This window comes from Phyllostomus discolor, chromosome 9, assembly GCF_004126475.2.
Source record: "Phyllostomus discolor isolate MPI-MPIP mPhyDis1 chromosome 9, mPhyDis1.pri.v3, whole genome shotgun sequence".
NCBI lineage: Eukaryota > Metazoa > Chordata > Mammalia > Chiroptera > Phyllostomidae > Phyllostomus > Phyllostomus discolor.
This window is the reverse complement of record NC_040911.2, coordinates 20,326,812-20,351,983: the sequence shown is the minus strand read 5'-3', so window position 1 is coordinate 20,351,983 and position 25,172 is coordinate 20,326,812. Positions and strand designations below refer to the sequence as shown.

General features: G+C 42.5%; 1 protein-coding gene across 1 annotated transcript in view; it reads left to right on the top strand.

Moving 5' to 3' along the window:
* Positions 1 to 25,172, top strand: part of LOC118496670 (urea transporter 2-like) — a 359,977-nt gene that overhangs the window by 214,535 nt on the left and 120,270 nt on the right. The window contains exon 2 of the mRNA XM_036009097.1: positions 7,178 to 7,269. The gene's annotated coding sequence lies outside the window, so the exon portion shown is untranslated. The remainder of the gene's footprint in view (positions 1 to 7,177; positions 7,270 to 25,172) is intronic.

Here is a 25,172-nt window from a genome sequence, read left to right as displayed (position 1 = left end):
ACTGAAAAATATTTTCGGAAATAGGGGAAGAGATGGCAGGACTGAGTACCTAATTTCATGTGGGGAGTGAGGGGACTTGTGGAGTAAAGATAGGTCACACAGTGGCCTCAATCCTAAAGAACTGGGTTAGTTACTGTGAGGCGTTAAGTGTGTACTAACTGTGTCCTGTACCTGGGAGGGTTGGAAACAAAAACAGCTTCCAAGAAAAGTGACATGTCCATGAAGTCTTAATGGTTATATCCACCTGGTGTCAGGGGGAGCATAGCGCATACAGAGAGAGGAAACAGCGTTAGACACGACAAGGAGATGTGGAAGAGAACCCCCAGAGACATGGGGGTGTTTCTGAACACATGGAATGGGAGGAGGCTGGAGGACTAGTCAGGGGCCAGATCACCCAGGAACTTGAACTTTATGCAGCAGGTTTGGGGAGCTATAGAAGGCTTTATAGCAAGGGTGAGACACTGTCAGATTTTTCTTGTAGCTGTTTGTACAAAAACAGGTAGTTAGAAAGTATTGATAATCCCAAAATGAAGTGTGATATGACTGAAGCATTCTCTGATTATTTTGAACAGAGGGAATTGATTTGTCTCTTACTAGTCATGTCTCTGCCTTTATTTTTATATGTACTGCCTTTCGGCTTAACAAAGGTTATTGCTATATTCTTTTGGTGCATAAATACCCATATTTATAACATCACTATAGATTGCAATCAAGTTCCCATCTTTGTGTGGTTTACTGTTTTGTGCCCTGAATTCAGCCTTCGGTCATAGGTGTCTGACACTGAAATCGGGGTCTCTCGCTTCTGCTCCGTGTGCTTGTTCGCCTTTGCTGGGTCAGCCTTTGGCCACCCTTTGGCTTGCAGCTCCCCAGTTACTTTCTTCTGTGTCTCTCGTACACAGCAGAAAATTGCTGTTTGTTTTGCTTTGTAATTTGTGCTGAGAGTCTATTTCTTTTGATAAATACATTTTTACTTTTTTATTTTTTGATACAATAGATTTGCTTGGACTTAGTCTTAACACCATGTGCTTTCTGCTTTTACTTTACTTTATGATCCATGCTTTCTTTTGTTTTTAATTTGGTATATGTGTGAGTTCATAGTGGTAGTTTAGAAAGTTTTAATATTTTTCATTCTTGAAGTGGTTACCCTTATAATACTGAATATACTTAATCCTCCGCACCTTTAGTAGCTCTGCAAGATGATAAAACTTACCTACTTCTCCCTCGGCTCATTTTTTATTTTACCCAATTCTAGTTGATGGTTATGAAGATGGTGGTGGTGACAATGATGATACAATGACAATAATTCTGCTAGTCTTAACTTTATAATTTTAATAGAGTTTTTTTTCATTCCTTGGTTCATTAGACCTTAGTGGTCTAAGTCTTGAGTCTTTGTTTTGAGTCTTGGCTACCTCCCACCTTGTCTCTACCCTTCCCTGGCAAATTTTGTTAGTTTCAGCATAATTCATGTTTTAATGGTTTATTGCACTTTACATTCTTTTATCTAACCATAATTGCAACAAGTTGTTTTGGTTGTTTTTTTTTGTCTTAACCCCAAAACAAATTGTTAAAAACTCAGCAGCACTCTTTCTGCCATAGTTTTTCCATTCTCTACTGGTTGGTTAAAGTTCAGCCTCTACTTTATTCCAGACAAGATTCTGGTCACCACACTTTCTGGGTTATTCGATGTTTAGTGCAGCATGAGTAGTTAAACAAAAGTTTAAGCATGAAATTTTTAGATTTTTTAATTTAATTCTTAATGAGATTTTGTAAGCATGGTTCCACTGTCTTCTGACATAGCATGTTACTGTGGAAAACTCTGAAACCAACCTAATTTTCCTGCTTAGAAAAGAAATTTTGGTTTGGGTTTAGTTTTATATTGTTTGTTTTTGTTTTTTGTGTTTTGGGAATGGTAAAAGGATCTTTTTCTACCTTTTGGATGGGTAGTTCTGTATCAGCTTTTCCTGAGACGGTTTATGTTTTGGTTTTGCTTTGTATGTAGACTTAAATATCTTATTTCTGGAAACTGCTTTATAATTCTATTTCTCCAGATACATTTTCTATTCTACTTTTCTTTCCAGCACTCCTCGCTGAGTATGGCTTGGCCTGTTTGTGCCTACACATATGTCTACCGAATCTATTTCATTTCTGTAGCTATCATGTGCTTTATATAAGCCTTTAAACTGTTCGTTTCCACTTTGTTTGGCTCACTTTACCAGTCCTGCTCCTAAACCTGCTTGTTTTGAGCAGTGTTTACCTAACTATTTTTGCCTCTGATGGCTCCTAATTTCTATGATGACATTATGCACCCCCTCTTCTTTCCTGAGCTCCTGTAGCTCGTTGTTTGTCTTTTTCAGTTGTCTTGACATTTCTTCCTTGAGCTCTTATTTTATATAAGTGATCTTTTTCATTAAGGGTTTTGTTGTTGTTGTTTGTCTACGCTAATTTGCTTGGCAGTTTCCTTTGGCTCTATGGCAACACAATCTGGTTATGTGTTCTTTGTCTATTTGTTTTCTCTAATCCTTACCTTCTTTTCTTGCAGTATCTTTGTAGAGCTCTTCTAATAGATGCTGTGTAATTCTGACTCACATTTGACAGAGACAAGCTTGTTCTTAACCAGCTATTCTGCAGAACGTTCATGGGGCTGGGGCCCGGCCATGAGCCATGATACCATTCAGCAGAAGGTCCCTTTCATGTGCAGGGTGCCCTGTATGACACACATGTGTATGTGTACACATTGATTTCGCCTTCTTCCCAGAAGAAACAAGAGATTGGCAGTTGTAAGACTGATTAGTACTGAACCTATCTTCACAATCTGCCTCTCCAATAGACTGCTTCCTGCAGAGATGGCTTGCTGAGGTATTTTCTTATATATACTGCCTTCCCTGCTTCTAGATGGATCCTACCAGGGTCTAGGGATGCTCCCCCAGGCAGTCCACTCTCCATAGACCAGTTGTTCCTCCGAAGATGGCGTCGGTTCTGACCTCTTTGATAAACTCTTTGTCAGCCTTGTCTGAGGCCGTCAGAAGCAGACATCGTTCAACGTCTACCTGCCGCTGGGTAAAATTTCATTTCATTTAGAAGCCCTTCCTCCACAAAGGTGAAATTTGCATTTCTGCTGCTCATTTTCCTTGTCGTTTTGGAATGAGTTCAGAAAGAAGTGGACAGGGCTCTCTTCAGACTGCCACCTTAAAAGCAGAAGTCCCTTAAAAGGCTGTAAAACCCTGTCCTCCTTCCTCTGAATCTCCAGCACCTAATACTTTATCTAGAGAAAAGCAGGCATTCAATAAGTACTTGTTAAATGGAAATAATAAATTAAAGAATGAAAAATTCTCAAATGTAATAGCTGAGACAGAGCTGCATTTAAGGCCTCTTTTTAAAATAGCTTCAGCGACTAATTCTCCTGATTTCTCCTTGCAACAGCATAACCAGGCACATTTCCCAGAGTGCTTCTCATGGTTCAGGGATCTCCTGCTCACTTGTCTTCCATCTTTCATTATATTTTCTTAGAATCCTGCTGCCACTCACTAAGTGAGACAAGTCAGAGCACCTAGCACACGTGAAAAGTGAGTTCTACAAGAACACTTTATATTATTTTTTTCCTCTGTAGTCTGATTTCCAGCTTTAGTTTTTATGGATGCATTTTGAATTTGTTTCTCCTTGGCTTACTTCTGAAATTGGAAAAGCTCTGTATCTTCTTTACCATACATGAATCATCAGAAAGATAAAGGCAGAAAATGGCTCCTTCCTGCGCCCTGTATTGGTAAGGAATGTACTGATAATTGTTCACGTTTCCCTCAGCAACAGGCCCTCGGGTCCCACAACAGTCGGGACCCCATCCAGATGCAGCCAGGAGGAAGGCTCCTTAGAGAAGTGAAACACCACAAGATGCAGACATCCATCTCAGCCCTTGCAGATTCCACGGGGGTCTTCAACATGGGTGTGAGCCAAGGAAAGATCAGCTTCGCTTAGTCAGAATAGCTGTGGAGTCCAGGTTTCTCTCCGGTTCCCTTTCAGAGCCTTTGACTCAAGGACTCCTAAGTCCCTTGAGAACAAGCAGTATGTCACAGACCATTCTTTTGCCTTCTATATGGAACATAATAGGTACCTGAGAAGTATTGTGTTAATGTCTGATTTTCCTTGGGTTAAAACCAAAACTGTCCTACTCACTCAAAACTCTTTAATGTCTAATCCCAGACAGTGTTCCTCATTCCTTTTAGAGATCTTCAGTGGATGATTTTCTTCATTTTTTCCCTTTATCCTGAGTCTCTCAGACGCCTCCAACTTGCTCACGCTCTGTACCTTTTCTCACTGCTGCGCTGCCCATGTCAACAGACATGGAGTCCACTCACATGTCAACTGCTCATGTAGTGTCCAATGCTGGCTGGCAAGACTAAGATGGCAGGACAGTAAGAAAGAGAGAGCCAGAGAGAGGGACACTACAGTCCATGTTTGTATTCCTAACAAAAGCATGGTCACCAGCCATCTCCGCCCACAGCCAGGAGTATCAATGCTCTTTCACCCAGACATCCATTGATGTCATCCCTACAGCCCACAATAGCAAAGTGAACTCCCTCTCACCTGCCTGAAAACCATGTCCATCCCCACCGTAGCCCTAGGTGAGTTTTCACTGGGGACACCAAGCATCCTGGTCTGTCCAGAATAGTCCCAGTTTAAGTCTGGTATCCTGTCCAGTTAAGCATTTGTTCCTGTCAAAAGTGCTTTTGGTATTATAAATTATACGCTCTTCTTAATATAATTTAATGCTTAATTTTCAAAAGACAGCATGAGCCAGAATGCCTCTGGTTTTAAGAAAAGTTCTTCTCTTTCTACCTTTGCAGAAGAAGATTAGCCCTCACTGAGAGAATGAGGCAGGCAGGCACCCAAATTCCAGGCACACCAATGACCTGGGACAGGGGATCAAGGAAGAATTGAACTACCAAGGTGGCCAGACAGGCTCAGAGAAGTTTTGTAGGAGGTTTGAGAGGAAAATCTATCCCAAAGATTAGAAGGGAAGGGCAGGACTCCAGGCTCTGGTGAGATATTTTGAGCTAATACAATCCCAAAGTCAGAAAGAGGAGCACTTTTGGAGAACAGGCATTTTGCATGGCCTTCTTTCCTCTCTCTTTGCTCCTGTACATTTTGGCCAGGGATTTCTCTCTGTCATTGCATTTATGGCAATAACTTCAGGTCTTGTGTCTCATCATAATGGTGATCTATGTATGCCATCTACAGTGGGCATGGGTAATGAATCCTATTTTATTTCTTAATTAAGAATCTGAAAGTACTGCAAATTACTGCAATTAACATGGATTTTCTTCCTCATTTATTTACTTATTTAGATGCCTGAAATTGCACCCTTAGCTTAAACCAACTGCAGGCTTCAGAGCCTGTTAAAATATATAGCATTCATTAAAATATTTATTCTTCCCCAACAGTGAAGCTGCAGCTTAGCAATGGTGGTAGTATCTGTGGATGTGAAATGCTTCCGCAAAAATATAGCTTTTGAATTCAGTCCATCCAGCTTGGCAATTTAAAAAGTTGAATTTATTGACAAGCCCTTGCATGACTGAAATAAGCTAAGATTTTTTAAAAAATCCCTTTCTTATGTTGACTTTAACCAGTGTTGTTTTCCTGCTAAGTCTTTGAGGATATGAGTGTCATCACATTTTTAGAAGTCCACTGCTCACTGAAAGATAACGATTACAATTGGAGAGCAGTTGAAGCCATCTAACTGGTTTCAAAACAATAGTACTTTGAATAAACTGTTCAGCTTCAAATTATCTAGTACTTTTGAAGATTCAACCTTAGTCTTCACTCTTGGGTTTTTGTATTTGTATTTGGTTTTGTTTCTAACTGGTTTGCATGGAGACAGAGCCCAAGACACAGTGGTGGAAATTAACCAAAAATATGCTTCAGAAACACAAACGCTTTGGTGTGGGCAGGCAGCCACTGGAAACTACAGCCAGCAGGGGTGTAAATGGGTACAGTCCTCCTAGAAAACAACTGGGAAATAGCATCTCAAAAGCTTTAAAAGGCACAAACCCTTTGAAGTTCAGCTATTCCACTTCAAGGATTTATCCTTAGGAAAGAATGAAGAATGTGTACCAAGATTTAGCTAACAGCAACATTCATGGCAGTCCTGTTTATAAGAAATAAAATAAATAGAATACCAGAATGAGCGACAATAAAAGATTGAGTAAATTATGGTACACCGTTACACTGGAATAACAAACAGCTATTAAAAACCGCATGGTTTGTATTAGTTATCTATGGCTACATTACTCCAAAACTTGGCAGCTTCAAACAACAAACATATATTATCTCACAGTTTCTGTGGATCTATGGGCAGGGCTGAGCTGGGTCCTCTAATTCTGGTCCTCTCACAAGCTGAAGTCAAGGTGTCTGAATCATTTCTAGGCTTTAACTTGGAGAGCATCCAGTTTCAGACCCAGTCAAGGGGTTGTTGGTAGGATTCGGTTCCTCAAGCCTGCTGGTTGGAGGTCTCCTTCAGTTCCATGCCTCCACTTCACTCCCTTATTTTCTGTAGGGCAGCTCATAACCGAGCAGTTGGCTTTGTCACAGAAAGCAAGCCAGAGGCAAGGAGAAGGTGGGCAAGGCAGCAGCCAGAGACATTTTGAAACCCAGTCTGAGAACTGACATCTCATCCCTCTTGCCATATCCTGTTGGTTGGAATTAAGGCAGAGGTCCAGCCCACACTGCAGGGGAGTGGGTTAAACAGTGAGTGGATGTGAGCAGGCAGGGATCTTCGAGATCTTTGAGGTCATCTACCACGCAGTTGAAGTTTACTTATTGACAAAAGATATTCATAACATTTTATTCAAAGAAAGAAAAGCAGGTCACAAAACAACATGTGCAGTATGATCCCAGTTTTATAAACTATTTAAAAATAGTAAGAAAACATATATTCATACATATATAAATAAATCTTTATGAAATAATCTGGAAGGGTTCCATGGATTAATAGGGCTATACCTGGATGATGGGATGACAAATATGTTTTATGTGCTCTTGTCTAAACTATATCTTCTGTTTTTTTTCTAAAATTAGCATGTATTATTTACAATTTTGAAAGGGGTAATTGTTATTAAGTTAAAAAACAAAGCCATTTAAATCCTCTAGATTTCTTGTTTCTGACCTCCACTGTCTATCTTTACAGCACTATTTCTCACTTACTACTTGAAGTCGACTAAACAGAAGTTCACAAGACCCTTTCAAGAGTCCGTCCATCCCACCGTGACCAAACACATTGTGAGTACATTCTAGAACTTGTTGCTGTGTTGGTGTCTTCTAAAACAACCGTTATCACCAAATAGGCTACCATGGAAAACTAAAATTATTTTTTCCTCTGAAGTCTCCAGAACCACATGGAAACTGTGGTTTGCCTGAGAGAACTGGGTCCCATAAGACAATTCTTCCCCTTGAGCCAGCGTCTTCCCAGCTCAATGCTGGTTGCTTCCAGACCACAAGCTAGCATGACCACGTGGCCACCTTCTCTGCAAAAATCCAAAAGTGTGGTTTCTATTTACATGTCAAAGATGGGTGAAAAGATCTGGCACTGCTGAACATATTTGTAAATTTGAAAAAGAGGGGATGGGTGAGTGAGAAGATAAATTCATTTATAATCCCTACAGTTCATTAATTTTCTTATATAATGCCATCAGGAGGGCTTGTGTTGGGATGCCACTGGTTCAGGGCTGGAATAACTTGTCTAGCCATGTAAATGTTATCTTCAGATTGCTTACTGATTAAAAAAAATACTGTTTTACCAAGCATAGATTTTGTATTGTTTTGACACTTATACAGCTGATCTATGCCTGTACTGAATACAATGAAAGCTGCTTAGGATGGGTGAGCTGGCATTCATGGGGAAGGCAATGGTTTCCAAGATGTTAAGGGATTAGAGCCAGGCCTGAAATACTGGTGGATCCTTTTCTATTGGGATCTATAGTACAATAGCTGATGTGAGAGAGAAAACTCAAATCTTGGTGGTGCCAAACACTGAACACTGAGTATTGCAGAGGAGAAATTAAAGAAGTTTATTGGCAACACCAAGCCAGAAGAATGGCAAGCTAATGATCAAAATCTGAACTCCTCAGTAGTTTTGAATCGAGGGTATTTAAAAGCAGAGATTGAGGGTTAAGAGTTAAGGATTAGGGTAAAGCTGATTGATAGTTCTTGTGTAAGCTTCAGTGGTTTTCTCTGGGCTGATTAATTCAGTTTCTGATGTCACCTTGTCTGATGCCTTTGTCACTGTGGTCAGGTGGTCTAACCAGGTTGAGAAACCAAGATTCTGCAAAATCTCTCATAATTGTATGTCAGTGATATTCTCTTTAAAGCAAAAGGCAGAAACTAAACATCTAGTGACCTTTTTTATTGTTTAAGCTATCCTTGTTTTGTGCTTAACTAGCTACATTTTTCTTTTATATTAAACAAACTGCACTATTAAACATTTTTTCTGGAACTTGCTTTACAGGCAGGCCTATAGACCATCACTAACATACTTTCTTAATCTTTGACTGTAAGTATGTGACAACCAAAGCAATTGAAACATTTGGTTAAAACCTACACCTATATCTCTGGAATCTATGATCTAATATTGAAATATATCTACTGTTAACTGCCAGTTTCATTAACAATAGGTCACTTTTCCCTCATGTAAGTCCCCAGTGGGTGTTTGTCCAAGGGGCAATTCAGCAATCCAGGTGCCTCCTACCTTGTGGCTCCGCCATCTTCTAGGGCTTCTGAGTTTTATGCAGGTCGTTCTGCATCTACTTGGTCTGCAAGGAAGGAGAAAGTGAAGATGCCATGCCCAATTCCTCTCACCATGGCCTACAGATGACACACATCACATTTCGTTGGAGAGAACTAGTCACATGGGCCCTACCTTGATGAAAGAAGCCTTGGGTTGGTTGTTAACTGGCAGGAATTTCCCAAAACTCCACTCTGTGGCAGGGAGAAATACATCTTGGGCTCTGTCAGGAAAAATCATAGTCTTAGAAAGTTCTTGGGTCATGGAGACTAAGTGCTACTGACCAAAATCACATCATAGCCTAGTCAGAGTTGCCATTTGGCTCTTAAACCCAGGTCTTTTAAGTCAACATGATACTACCACACCAAATGTAAAATGGGGCCTCATGGAAGAAGTAGAATCACTGAGGAGACTGAGTCTCCACCCCTCATTGTTCAGATGAACTGGGGATGCCTTTGTGTACCACTGGCCTCAGCTTGTCTTGCCTCCTTTAAGTTTAGTCAGTCAAATTGTACCTCAGTTAAGGGGTAGAATGAGGGGCAAGTAGTGATGGTGCTGGTGATGTCATTTTACCAAGGCCATAATCTACAGGGCTCATGGATGTTACTCCAAGAAATATGAGTCTCTTGGGGACCCAGGAAAGAGGGAAAAGGGTACTTTTTATCCACTCTGGCACATGTGGAGACACCAATGGTCAGGGTCACCAACCTTACTGAGACAGTGACAGACTGGAATCCACTTCTAGGTTTCCTAGGTTTTCCTTTGTCCCCCATTCAACTCTTTGGCCTTTCCCCAGCTAACATTAATGACTAATTCTTTAGTGACTTTATTCTTTCTATTGAGAGGGGGGAAAGCTGTGTCCAGTAGCCTTGGCTTGGCAGTATAGGGTCTTTGGAGAGCATGTTTGACTCGGCATTGGGCAATTCCAACTGCCAGTAGCAATGAGCTACCATGGCCCTGGGTCTTCTCAGAGAGCAGCCATCAGGCCCACACCTGCTGCTGACCGTTGTGTTGACACCAGGGTGCTGTATATTCCACAGGCCATGATGCCTCATCTGTCATATCAAGTGGATGGTGCATACCCCAGTCACCTCCCCCACTTTCTTACAGGAACACTAGGTACAAACAAGAAAATAGATGGTGCTTAGAAAAACATTATGTGCTAGATAAACATAGTAGAGAATCATCATTATCACAGTGCCATTACCACTATTATTTTGTGGTCAGCTCAGCTTTTCTAAACACAGAGTAGTTAATGAAGTGGCAACTGTATTGGTTCCCCATTGGGGGGGAAGGGGACAGATAAGTCTCCCCTTTCATTCCTTTTTAGTGTCCAGTTTTGTTTTTTCTTTTTTCACAAAAACTATGTCTAGTCAGTTTATAAGGATTTTAATTACAGTGGCATTTCATTATACTTACTCTTAACAAAAATTAGGCTAAGGACATTTTCTTTTAATCCTAAAAATGGTGGACTTCCCTGAAGGCTGAGTTAACTTTTACCAGCAACCAGGATACTGCTATGCTTGATCCTGCCTCTAACCTTCCTACCTACAACTCTTAACAAATTATTTAACAAATTTAAAAAGTTTTAAATGTATCTTCAATTCAACTAATAGAGGTAAAAATGACAAAATCCAGTAGTGCCCAGGCTTTGGTTCCTAAATTGTTTAGCAGCTGAAATGTGTTTTTCCTATGGCCATGAGGAGTTATGGGAATAGAAAATTTAGAAATTGGCATGGACAGACTGGAGGAATCAGACAAAGAGAAAAAATATGCCACTCCTGACCCGGGTGCATGGTCATTCTGTTTCTTCCTATAGCATCTCACATGCACTTGTCTCAGTATAATCATCAAACAAACAAGTGAACACCTGCCTGATTAATAAATCTTGCAAAGTAAGGAACTTCATCAAGTTGGAAGGGGTTTTGCAAGTTTATTATCAAAAATAACCACTTTACAGATAAGAAAACTAAGGCTCACACAGGTATATCCAAGGTCATAGAAATGAGTAAGCATTAAGATGACAGCTGGGGTATATTAGTTTCATATTGTTGTTATAACAAATTACCAAAATTTTAGTGGCTTAAAGCAACATAAACTTACTATCTCACAGCTCTGTAGGTCAGGAGTCTTACACGGCTCTCACTGGCTAAAACCAAAGTGTTGATGGTGTTGCACTCTTTTTCTGGAGACTCTGGGAGAGTCCATTTTCTTGCCCTTTCCATCTCCTAGAAGCCCCCTGTACTCTTTGGCTTGTTGCCCCTTCCTCTATCTTCAAAGCCAGCAATGTTGCATCCTCTGATCTTTTCTCTGAAGTCACACCTTTGACCACAGCCAAGAAAGTTCCTCTGCTTTTAAGGAATCATGTGTTTATATTGGGTCCACTTAAATAATCCAGGACAATCTCCCTATCTTGAGCTCAGTAACCTTAATCTCTTTTACTTTAGAAAACAACACATTCACAGATTCTAGGGGACTGGGGTATGGGCATCTTTAGGTGGAGATGGACATTTTTCTGTCTACCATGGGGAGGATGAATTGATGAGTCAATAGAGAGCTGGTTAGTTGAGCAAGAAAGTTGCAGATTAGGATGTCCAGGAATCCAACTCTATATGGAAAATTGTGTATGGGAAGTAAGAATGTTCTCAGGATCAACCTCCACAAGGGAAGGGAAGGAGGTAAAAATGCACAGACAGAGGAGGTGGCTGTAGGCTTGTCACAAAGCTTTAGATGACGCCATGGAGAGTGCTAGACTGAAATGGCCCTTCAGAGTTGTCAAGAGGGTCTTCACCTTTAAACTCTTTTCCTTCTGATTGCTATGATCACATCAAGCTGTGACAGGATGATAGGTGCCCCAGGGAGGTGGTGTGGCCTTGCGAAAGTCAGCTATCTTCTAACAAAGGCAACTCCCAATGGGTAGGTGAATTTATTCCTCATTCATGAAGTAGGATCTAAGCAGACAATCACAGCTTCTACTGGAACACCTATTCCTAAGTTTCGTGTCCACATTTGAAAAAATAATAATAATAACAAAGTCAGCTGTAGTCTGTTGTGAATGTTACCTGACACATTTCACAGTGGTCTTATATTCAGAACTTACAGAATGGAAGGAAAAGAGTCATGTGCTTTATCTACTGTGTAAAACTAGACACAACAGGGTGTAGAAGGAGAGCCAACCCGCTGATGTTCCGTGAACATGAGAACAAGAGCAGGCAGGGGTCACATGGGGAAAGGAGAATGAGATTGGGTCAGACATAGTATGGACCCTAGAGGAAAAAACAGGCAAACCATGAATTCTGGGGACTAAGATCCAATCCCATATCAAAAATCCAGGACACTGCACAAACCACAGCAGAGAAGTGGACATTGGCAGAGGCTAAGGGCAGGGGTGGTGAAGCTGATATTGGCTTAGAAGGATTCCAGTAGCTTCTAGCAGAGACTGCCAATCAAAACAATACAGTTCAGCATTAGCCATGGAGGTTGCTAGAGAATAGGTGAGAAATCCTGGTTCAGTAGAACTGAGGAAAGGGCAGGAACTTAATCACTAAGGAAAAGGATGTTCTGTATTAGATTACACAGGTGGGCCACAGTCGTGAATGTCATTTGGCCTAAGCCCAAGTCTGATCTGAGCCCAGGAGCAAAAGATGCTCCAGTCATCTGAATAGCAAAGGTGGGAAAAATGCCGGGGCATTGCCATATGTTCACTCCAAGGGAAGCCCTTTCCCAGAACGTCAAAGCTGACCTTAATGTTCATTTCAATGGAATGGAATTTGCAAACAGGGTAAACAGGGTACAGCGAATCATTTGTTCCCACCTTTGAACTCTCTCTGGTGCACTCTCCCTTGCACTCTCTCTCTTTCTGTCCCTCTCTCTCTCTCTTTCTTGTCACTGCTGAGCCCAGCCCCTGCACCAGAGTAGCTCTGATTGTCCAGACAGACATGGTGGACTCCCAACCACTCCCCCTTCTCCACAGGTCCAGCTGTAAAGACTAAAGGAAATGGTACTTAAGAAAGGGACTTCCTATATCTTGTGGAAGACTGTGTAGACACTGTATTGAGTGAGCCAGTTACAGATAAAATGGGTTTGATTTTCCTGTGTGTCTGGATTCAAGTGGCAAGAGCAAAGCACTTTAACAGAGTAAACATCATTGCCTTCCCATAAGTTCTTTCTGATATGTAAACATCAGCAAGAGCATAATAATACCTTCTGATTGTTATAAGGCTTCGCATTTTACCAAACACTTCCATTAACATTACTTCTTCAGATTTCACAATACTACTTGGGGAAGAAATTGCCTAAAGATGAATAAGAGATTGAGAGTTTGAGTGACTTACCTTAAGTCACAAAGTTAGAGTCTGAAGTTGGATCCAAGCCTTCTGAATACAAATTGACCCTAAAACATTATCTGGAAAAGTCTACCCTGATAGAAGACCTTTGTGCCTCGCGACCCTGGAAATTTGGGTTGAAAAGAAGAGCCAGGAAGGGCAGAGAAAGCAAAAAGCTAAGGAAAAAATAATCTGAATTTCACATTTTATCTCAGGCCAGTTCTGAGATTATTGTTTTCAACTACTTTTTTTTACTTTATCTTAGTGTTTTTAACTCTCCAAAGCATTCTCACACCTTTATCCCATTTGATTAGCTCAACAGCCCTGTGAGATAGGCAGAGCAAATCTGACAGAGGGGGAAACTAAAGAGAGGTCAGATGCTCGCCCAAGAACAGGCAGTCGCTGGGTGGTAGGGTTGGAGCTGGAGGCCAAACCTTTGGTGTAGGAATGGTGTGGGAGAAAAGGACCTGCTGAAAGGGGTAGGAAGGAAGCATTTCATTAACAGATTAACCCAAATTCATATGCATTTCACAATAGATGTAAGTGAACCCATTATGCTGTATACCTTAAACTTATACAATGATGTATGTTAATTATATCTTAATAAAACTGGAAAAAATTTAAAATTCATATACAATTAAAAAGGCTGAAGACAGCCAACATAATTCTGAGACAGAATACAAAGAAGAAGGACTTATACCACAGATATCAAAACACATGATAAAGCAGCCTGATAGAGGAGTAGGAATATAGAGACTAATGGAATAAACTCAAAAGTCCAGAAAGAAACTTATGCATTTTTGGAAATTTGGTACCGGACAAGGGTGATGACAAATAAGTCAGCACAGTACAAACTTTGATACATAGCATCACACCACTGGAAAATTAACATTAGTTCTCTATTTCATACACGAAGTACTGCAAATAAACTCCACATGGACTTACGGCTGAGAGTTATTTGAAAAGTTTTAAACTATTAGAAGAAAATTCAGGAAAGGGTTTCTTTCTTTAAAAAGTACAAAAAAGATGAATAAATTAGACCACATTAAAATTGAAGACTTCAATATGACCAAAGTCACCATGAACAAAGACAAAAGACAAATGAGAGGTTTTCAGGAGTTTACAGTGCGTTTGTTTGATCAAAAAAGGATTAACATTTAAAATACATGAGGTGAAAAACTACAATAGATGAAAGCCAAAGAGCCCAATAGATAAACAGACAAAACATAAAAATTGACAGTTCACAGAAACGTAAATCAAAATGGTCTATAAAAATATGAAACGATGCCTTACCTCATTAATGAGCAGGGAAATGGCCATTAAAGCAAAGAGATACCACTTCGCACCCATCCAGTTATCACAAACTCAATGATTGGACAGAACAGAGTTTTTGTGGGAAATGGGCACTACCATTCTGGAGGGAGTGCAAATTGTTTTAACCCCTTCCAAGAGCAATTTTGAAATACCTTGTAAATGTGAAGAAATTTGTCTCTATGACAACTAGCTCTAAGACAGAAACTCACTCTTGTGTGGAACAGGACATTAAAAGGATGTTTATTATTGCATTCTTTGCAAGACTGAAAACTTGGAAACAGTCTAAATGCTCATCAGTGAGGCAATGGAGAGGTAATGTATATTTCAGAGGGGCAAGCCCCACTGAGCTAGGCACATGTATCAAAAGGATGATTTTGGAAAACCCAAGCTGAGTGAAAAAAGTCAAAATCATATTAGCATACATTTACATTCATGTTTAAAACATACAAAACAATATTGTCTCTCACTTATGGAAGCTCGGAGGGAGAAGGAAAATAGGCTCAAGGACAGTTCAAACAGGGTGGAACTGAATTTATAATGTGTTATTTCTTTAATTAAAAAAAGAACTAAAAGAAATTTAGCAAGATGTTAACATTATAACATTCTGTGCTGTGGCTATTGTGTTTGATCAAGTAAACAAGTCAGAAAAGAAAAAGTTGTTCACCAGCAACCTCTCTATCCTCTGGTGGAAATGAAAAGGCAGTAGGGAGCCTGAGTCCGCAGGAGACAGAGCTGATGGCTTTGGGATTATTTTGGCTGTGGATTTCAGCTCATGCCCACCAAGACAGTTCTGCACACGGGAGTAGGGGGGGCATTGAGAAAGAAGAGCTGTCAATCAAGAGAGTCCAGGCACACAGGGGCCCGGCCAGCCCCGGCTCTGCCAGGGCATCAAAAACAGCACTCTTCAGCTGGGAACAGGACCCAGGAATAACAACGACTCAAATACGATAGGAGAATATCTCTCCCAACTTCAAAGAAGTCAGCGTTAGGCAGTCCAGGGCCAATATGGTGGCTGCACGATGTCTAGGACTCAGATCACTCCAAGGTCACTTCGTTATAAGATGGTCACTGCAGCCCCAAGTCACCAAAGCATGAAGCAGAAAGAAGAGGGAAGGGAGGAGTTGGAATGGCAAATTGAAAACATCAACATGCCACCCAAACACCTGGGGACCTACAGAACAGGGGGAGCAGTGATACCTTGAGGGCAGGTCAGAGGAGCAGTGTGTAGAGTCAAGGCTGAGTCTCAGCTCCAACCTTGGGATCCCATCTATGTGCATCTCTGCTGGGACAGAGGCCACCTTCCTATCTTACTGAAGTGAGTCATTTCCTCTTCTTCCCTGGTCTTCTCCATGACACCCAGGGAAAGACACACTCATTAATAATTCGTCTCCAGCTCTTGAGGGATTTTGATCACTTGTGTATGATTCATAAGACGTGCCAATCAAATTCAGGACTGAACCACCCTGGCCACCTGACTTAGTTGATTGGAGAGCCATTCTCTGCACTGAAAGGTTGCCATTCCAATTCCTGGTCAGTGCACATACCTAGGTTGTGGGTTCAGTCCCTAGTCGAGAGTGCAGAGAAAAGAGAGGAAAGAAGATGGAAAGTCTATAATGTGAGAACAAGCACCATTCTCCCAGAATCTAAGGAAGCTCCAGCTCACAAGTCTGACCAGCTTGCTAAGATCTTGAAGGCCACCAAAGGCACTTTGGCAGCTGAAGCGAGCAAAGGCTGCGGCAACACCCATCTCCTGAGGGGTAGTGCTCCATGCCCATTAATGTGGTGGTCTATTTCCAAGCTGGACAGTTGGAGCGGGAAAATGAATGAGCAGAGGCCATTCCCATCCTTGAGACCAACCTGGTAGAAGCACCCAATTCTTCACACATACAATGTCCGGCAGAAGTAAGGCTTGCTGGAGCGTGGTTGGTAGGGTAATAATACGGGTGTAATAATTTATAGTTTTAATTTGAGCATTTCACCCAAAGTGTCATAGGGTGTGCTTGAGTGTGATATTGTTATGTTAAAGAATTTCATGCTTATGATTTTGTAATAAATAAGGGGTATTACTTGTTCCAGGCCCTGTATATTGTATTGGCCAAAAAGTTCGTTTAGTTTTTTTCCACATTATGGCTCTAGAAGTGCTTACTTGTCTTTAACTTCATTCAAAACAATTTTGTGACAGCTATCATATCAGTGTGCATTTAAAAAATATATCAAAATTGGTGAATTTTTGTAAAGCCATTTTAATATTGAAGATAGAAGAAAATCTGCATTTTCAGTGTATTATGTTTTATTATTTCAATAAGGGTAAAAAAACACAACAGAAATGCAAAAGAAACCATTTTTGCAGCATAAGAAGAAAGTGCTATGACTGATCAAACGTGTCAACAATGGTTTGCGAAGTTTCTTGGTACTATTGACATTTTGGCCAAATAATACTTTGCTGTGGGGCTGTCTTATGCATTGAAAGATGTTTAGCAGCACCCCTGGCCTCCATCCACTAGAAGCCAACAGCGAGGGATAGCTGACATACTCAAAATATCCAAATCAATAAAGTCATTGGCAAAAATGAAAAATGTGTCTTTTCTTTTACAGAAAACACTAAATGGACTTTCTGGCCAACCCAATAATTTATTCAGTGCACACCAACCTCTCTGAGAGAAGTATTACCCTTATTTCACAAAAAAGTTGGAAACTCAAAAAAGTTAGGTGATGTTTCCAAAGTCACGAAGTTGGTGTCAAAGCCAGAATATAAACGCACCCTGAACAGCAGCAAACCCAATACACTCTCCTACCCTGCTTTCTCTTCCTTTCAAAAATCCAAAGAATGCCAGTGTTGTATGGGCTGCAGGGGCTAGCTCACCTTGCAGGTGGTTAGGAGTCAGGTTCATGGAGGCTGATGACGGAAGCGGAAGGTGAACCTGGATTTCTCTTGGCTCCCACTGCAACTCTGTGCTCACTACAACTCACTGCTTCCCAGACTCTAGCAAGTAGTGACCTGACCACGATGTCCATTCAATGGTTTATTGAACAAATATGTATTGAGCTCTTACTAAGGGCCAGGCACTAGGGATACAGCAGATTGAAAACAGAAAGTGTCTCTGTTCCCATGGAGCTCACATTCAACTGAAAAGACAAATATGTACAAAATAGCTCATCAGATGAGGGTGATAAAGCAGGGTGAGCGGGGCAGAGAACAGCGGGGCAAGGGAAAGGGATATTATGTTTTAAAGGATGGCGAAGGAAGGCTTCTCTGTGACACCTGGCTTTCCCCCCAGAGTCCTTTCCAACTTAACCTACAGCTTCCTTGTATGCACAGTGCAGCAGTGGACTGACAATGAGCAGGTTAGACCCACAGAACAGTGGGCATGGGGTCCCCAGGGAAGAAGGGGGATTCAAAGGACTGTGACAGTCATGCCACAGGACAGTCCTCACAAGCAGGGAGGATGGCCACCATTGATCAAAATCCCGAAAGCGTCCCATGACTCAGGAGCTTAAGGAAGATACTCTCACACTCTGGTAACAGCCAGCCTTCCAAAGGCTTCTGAATGCCTCCCATTAAAAAGGGAAACTAGAGATGAATGTAATAAATGGATCTGCTTAGTGTCAGGAAAGAGGCCTTTAGATGTGATTCAGGATCCAGTGGAAGTGTCTCCTTCATAGACTTAGGAGGGTATGTCTCTAAGCAAGACCCTAAAAGTGAAATAATAAGGGAACTCTGATTGCACCTCCGAAACAATGTGGAAGTCCATTCGTGTCCAAGACTCAGAGAGAAAGCTTTATACAGGAATTGCCAAATATAATCTATTTTATAACCATAAAGTGATATATCTGCACATTGTGTAATACAAGTTTTCTAAAAGGCTTAGAAATCTGATAAGTCAGCAATAAAGAACACCACTGCCCAAATACATTTCTGTACTTTACCACTGCAATCACCCCAGGAGGATTCTGTGAAGCTAGGAGCCCAAGACGAGGCCATGGGGAACAGCCGGAGAAGCCTCAGGACAGGGTCAATGCCAGGATGGGAAACGGAGACTCGGAATGGGCTAGGAAGGACAGTGAGAAGCTGCCAGATGCCCAGAGCCAGGGAGCCTGTGCCTGGAGATGCCAGGCACACCCGATCGGATGGCATGGCTTGCTGCGTGCTGTAAGTGCCATAAGTAATGCTGTAGATGAAATTGGCAGGAAATGTGCGAGAAGCTAACACTTTTCTCTGGATCCTCACCTCTCCCTCCCATCACCACTCCTGCTTCAGGAGAGGCTCAGATCTATTCTAAAGGGAACCCTCCACCCCTCAGCTGAGGATTCATCCCCTACTCTCTCCTAATCAGGCTCCTTCGTTCTCACCTGGTCTCTACCTTGTGATTAGCTTCTTCCTTGACAAACACATCATCTTCCATTTTCAAGGGGAATAAAAAAAGGGAAAGAATTTTGCTTGGTCCTGCTTTCCCCCCAAGGAAGCATTCCATCTCTCCACTTTCCTTAATTGCCAGACTTTCAAGAAGTGCCTCCATACTCATCACTGCCATCCCTTTCTCACTCCACCTTCTTTAACACCTCACGGTCTGCTTTCTGCTCCCACAATTCCACAGAAACTTCTCTAAGTTCCAGACACACCAGCCTGTCCCAGCCTTTGGTCTCAGCAGCAATTGTCACTGTGTAACTGTCATGTAAAACTGCCTTAAACCATTGGCCTCCTCAGCCTACATGACCCCTATTCCTCTGGTTTCTCCTGAAACCTTCTCACCTCCTTCCCAGTCCCAAGACCCACCTCCAACTCCACCACCTTAGTCCTCAACTGAGGAGAAGAGACCGGGATCATCTAAATCACTAAATGGGGTCACATAGTCTTTAGAAAACCTGATGGAAGTTTTAAAGAATCTCCCCCAAATATGGTTTATGTATACAGGTACATGCATATACATACACAAAACTGTTGCTTCAAAGGAGGCGCGTGAACTCCCTAAATTAAGAGCCTCTGTCCTAGAGAATAGCCTTATGTACAAAATGTAACTAGGATGTCATGTGGCTATTCTCTGTTGCTTTTAAGCCACATGTTTCTAGTAAGTTCTTGGCTTCTAGGGGTGCTGTAATGGAGCAGAGCCCTTTGTCAGAAGGCAGGGCCCAGGGTTCTCATCGCAGTTTTCATGTCTTAAAGGCATGGACCAAAGTTGGTTCTTCTGTAAAAATGGTATTATAATGTCTTCTCTGCCACACAGGGTTGTTGTAAAGATCAAATGAGATCGGAAATTTGAACACATTTTGCAAACTTCAGAGCACTCCAGAAATGATTACCATTAAAATCATTGGCCAGTGTCTTTAAAGATGTACCAGCAGGTCTCAATACTGGTTTTATTCCTGTCTCAGACACCACACTATGATTTGACCCGGATTTGTTTCCTAGTTTGTAAACTGCAGATGATAATAGCTACTCTAGCTACCTTATAGAGCTAATGGGAGTATCAAATGATATAATGAATGTGGAGGGACTTTGCAACTCAGCGAGACTGAGGCGCCTGCCATTTCTCATCCCCTTCTTTGTCCCTCTCCATTTGCACTAATTGAGCTTCATGAGCTCAACAGCATGAGGCTGCCCTCGCGAGAGCCCGACCATGCCCAATGATGGAGCATCCCTACAAAATAACTTGAGTCAAATTAGACTCCAGAGTGTTAATCATGGATAATGTAATTATAAGAAGCAGCAAATAAATTGATAAAAATTGGCTACTTACTATTTTTAAAAAGGGGGGATAGGGAGTAAGAATATAATGTGGGAGCAAGATTATCCTTTGTAAACACAACCACTCCTCCTGGCCACTTGGCCTGTATTTGAACCCACCCCAAGGAGCACTGATGTCTATACTGGCTTGCCACAAAACACTTTCTGACCTGAAATTATGGCATTACGCTGATGTGTGAGCATTCATAGCCTCTCATAGGTGTGTACAGGTTTCCAGCTCCCCAAGAAAGACCTTGGCAGCTGGGACCATTGTGCCTTCCCTGTTCCCAGTCCTTTCTTCTGTGCTCCACTGTGCCAAGCTGACATTCAGAGTGGTAGAGGTCAGGGGCAGATGCAGACAAACTAGCAAGCTTAAAGTTAGGTGGTCCATCTCTTCCTTTTCACCAGGTTCTATTTATTTCAGAAAGAGGTGGGAGAAAAGGGGGGATTAAGTATTATCAAAAGAGGACAAGCCAGGTCACTGTCAAAATCAGATAACCTAGCAAGAAGCATCTCTCAACAGTCTCAAAGACCTGAGAAGGATGAAACTGGCCCTTCATTACGGAGGTGAGAAGGGATCAGTATCTTGGGTTCCATCTGCAGAAGACTGAGGAAATAGAAAGGGGGCTAATATTCATTGAGTCAAGGACATTACGTACACTACTTCATTCAATCCACTCAACAATTCCCTCTGGCATGGCTTTATTTTCCCATCTTACCAATGGCAAACCTTACAGTCAGAAAGGCTACATCTTAAGAGTTTCACCAAGCTGAGGGAGCAACAGGAAGTGAAGGGGCTCATTCTGGTGACCACGGGGGCACAAACAGAGGCTAAAGGTTCACTGCAGCAATGTCATCAATGAGGGTGGCCAAGGGGCCTGAGCCCCTAAGGGACTCACAGGCTTGGAAGTCAGATTCTGAGCCACACAGGATGGACCATCACCAGCCAGGGAATGGTGCGACCAGGTGCTTCACAATGAAGAAGGTAATTCAGAATCATCTACTATAGAGCAGTATCAGCTTCAAATGCAACACTACAGACCACGCAAACTGTTCTTCAGCACCAGTACTTGAAACTGACTCTTCTCCTCCACCTTATGTTAATATTGCTGTGGAAGTAGCTACAGTTTCAGATACAAAGGTTTACAGTGAGTCTCATCCTGTGCCACCTCCCTGTAGTGTCGCTACCTCTCTTTCTACGTATGATGAAGCTATCACCCTCCTTAGGTATTTCTGCTACTACATCAGGTTCCCTGCGACATGCATTACTGTTCATTCTTAGGCCTGATCTTCATTTTTTCCCCTCTTATTAAAATTCCCATGCACTTTCTTGGCAACTCTAGTTAAAATGCTAAATTACAGAGTTGCACATACCCCATCGGTAGCAGATCCAATGAGAGAAGCTGTGCCCTTCCTTCTTTGCCCACCTGTGCTAATTATTGGAAAATAAATTTCTCTGATAGCTCACCTGCTGATCTGATGCAGCATAATCAGCCTCATGAATTCAGAGTAATTTTCCCCATCAAAGACCCTTCTCTCACAATGCTCCCCACACCACTGAGAAGTGGGTAAAACAGAGAGGTTTGTGTCCTTTCTACAGAGTTCTGAAGCTGAGGATCGAAGGTCAAGCTGACTTTTCCAAATTTAGTAATAGAGCCCCCTAAAGAAGCAAAGCTTCCTGTGTCCTGGTATACAATGGTTTTTAGAGTTTATTTCTCTCCCATCATGCTGTTGCTGTAGCTCAAATGTACTCACGGGCTGGCAGATGTGTCCTAAGTAGGATGGAAGACAAGGAGGAGGAAGATATCTTTGTTTTTATGTCCTGGAATATTCCAGTGGTTCCAGCTGTGGCTACAGTTCATGACTGTGGGGATTTTTTGGCTTGTTTGTTTTCTTTTGTAAGATTCTATCTCGATTCCAGCAAACTTTCCAGCAAACAGTACTTTGAGGAAGCTGGGGAAGGGAGGGCTGTTCCTTCCCTGTCATATGTCCTTAAAATAACACAACGGGAGAGGCAAGCCCTCGGGATCCCCTTGAGGTACCAAGGATAGCATAATGAACTGGCTAATCATAAACCATTTGCTCCTGATTTCCAAGCAGCATGGTAATGAATTGCCAACAAGCCATTCACCAGACTGCAGCCATATGGTGAGGGATGGGCCCTTGGCACATTGTGGCCATACCGTGGGTTTGTCTGTGTAATTGTTCCCATCCAGGACCTCTATGGCTGCTAATTAACATCCTATTTAAGCTGCTATTGTCAAAACTAATCATTTTTTTTTGTTTTATGTGGATAGGTCTTTCTCTTATCTGGTTAGTAATGGTGACCATTAAGAAATAAAAATGGGAGTTTCCATAAAAAATATTTGAGTCACACATCTTGCACTGCCCAGGTCTAGCAGCACTGGCCTATGGTAGCGACTCCATCCAGGAGCTTATTAAACCCAACAAGTTATCATCATTCCGTACAGGAATGCAAATGAGGATTCAGTTCATTAATCCCGCCATCGTTCTTCCTGTCCATGGACATCACTCTGTTGGATCCTGAGCTATAAAATGTGGATTTTATTAGAATAGACAAGATAATAAAAATAATTAGAAGATTTCATTTATCAGAATTATGCAACACACACTCCTTGTTTGCTAGAGGAGATGGGAAAATTTGGGAAAAGACAAAGTTACTTTCCTTTCTGCTCCTCTGCCGTGTCCTTGCCACTTTCATTGGTTTCCTGAGTTGTTACCCAGTGGAAGCTGGAAAAAGAGTTTGTAGGAAAACAAAACAAGACAGAGCTACCCCGAGAGGACAGGGGGGTGAGGACCTACTACCAGTAAAGAGGACAGCCAATTTGAAAGGTATAATGTTATTAAGGATGTGGGAGAACAGCAGAGTGGCGAAAGCTATGACCCTGTGTGCTGTTTACATCATCCAGGCTGTGTCCCTGTCTTAAGTCCCCTTGACCATCACCACCAAGGCACAAAGGGGAAACTGACCCTTTAATCCCCTACACGCACCCTTCTGGCAACCCTTTCCCACTAAGATGTCCTGTTACTCTGTCAACTTATATCCTTCTATAACAAAGTTGAAGAATATGAAGAAATGTAGGCACAGAGAAAGAAAACTGAGGTGAGGACACCCACAGGGTGATACTGCTCCCCGAGACGTCTCCTGGGTCCCTTGCTTCCTATAGGACACAGTGAAAACAGTGGCTCTGGCTCACAACCTCCTGATTTTTCCTGCATCCATGTACCGCATCCCAGAAACAGCCAACGTGCTCACTGCAAGGCAGGGCAGTGTCTTACATGGCATCTGGGACGTGGTATAAAGCAAACAGATTTCCATATGCGGTCCCTTCCAGTAGCCCTCGGCCCTGCGCACCCATACCACGTGAGAACGTGGCTTCTCGGGAGACGCCGACATTTTAATTGGAAGCATCTGTTGCCTTTTCTGTTATTTTTGGCCAGGTTTGGTTTATTTGCTTGAGCCGATGTTTGTGCACAGACCGGCCTACACGTTTCACAGGGGGTGGGGCACAAAGCCTAGCTCTGCCTCGTCTCTCATTTCCTTCTCAAGGAGCCAGTTGGGACGTGTGACGGGGCCACTAGCCTTCGCCGCACTCCGTTCTCTGCTGGATTATCAAAGTAGGATTGGGGTCGAGGAGGGGCTAGCAGAACACAGAAAATCACCTTCCTTGGAAAATAGAAATTTGGGAGAGAGATATTCACCTCTTCCCACTCCTGGCAAAGGAAGGTCATCAGCCTCCCAGCAGGGGCCACATGGTGGCAGAGCCGCTGTGACTCACACACTAGCTGAGGCCGCCATCGTCAAGTCTCCCACAAGCCTTGTTCCTGCCAGGCTTCTTGAGACCTTGACCTTCATTTTCTCCTCACTCAAAAAACCCAAAAAACCTTCTTCTCTCTGTCCAAACCTAATTGCCTCCCTACAGTTAGCTAACTGGGCTGATCGTACACCCAGGAGCGCTACCATCAATCAATAACGAGTGTGTACTGTTTTTGCTATATTCTAAGCTATAGTGGGTTGAATAGTGGCATGAAGTCAAGGTTTAAAATAAGAGGAAAAGACATTTACAGGAAAGCTGAGATAAGATTGTGGCTACATTTCAGGTCATTGAGGGGACAGGGAAGAAAAAAAAAATAGAATGGAAAAGTTGAGGCCAGGAAGGCCAGCCAGGTCATGTTGTGTCGGCAATCCGCTGCTCTGACGGCCACGACTCCGCATTCTGTGCTCCTCACCCCTGCCTCTTCAGATTGTTCTCAGAGGAGGCGTCGAGGCCCAGAGCCTTTGAGATAAATTTTTTGTAGAGCTCTCTGACTTGGGAGGCCAAGCCGTTGCTATTCCTGGAATACAGAGCATTGTGGGGTCACAGGCTGGACCTCTGCTGCACCGAGGAATGAGCGATGCTCCTTCCCTGTCAAGACTGGAGGGAACCTCAAAGAGGACTTGATCTGGTCTCCATGTAACAGAGAAATAACCTGAAGCCTGAGAGGGGAGGCTGTCCAAACCCCCGCAGCTAGTGCAGGGCCGAGCTGAGCCCTGAATGCTTCTCCCTCACCTCCTTGCTGGACTTCCCAGGTGCCCACTGCATTCCCGTCTTTGGTGGGTGGCTGGCGTGACACTTAACCTCCCCTAACCTCAGGGGTCGTCTGTAAAATTAAGGAGTACAGAAGAGAACACTTTTGAGGGCTTCTTATAGAATATCAAGTGATGTTACAATCATTCCCACATTTAAACCTGACACCGTTCTGTGTTTTGCAATAGTCGTTAAAATTCCCATATTATAGGGGAGAGAAAAATAAGTCTCTGTGAGCTTAAGTAAACTTCTTAAGGTCATAAACCTCATGGAGTGGGGATTTGAATCCTGATCTCAGTGGTGTCTCCAGTGCCCCCCAGCTATACTTAGGGGACTATGAGAACTGAGAAGGAGCATGGAACTAATGGCCAGACTCTCCCACAGTGCCACGCCCCTTCACGCTGTTCCTGCCAGTGGGGGCTGGGAGCTGCCCGCTGCCCCAGACCCTGCCA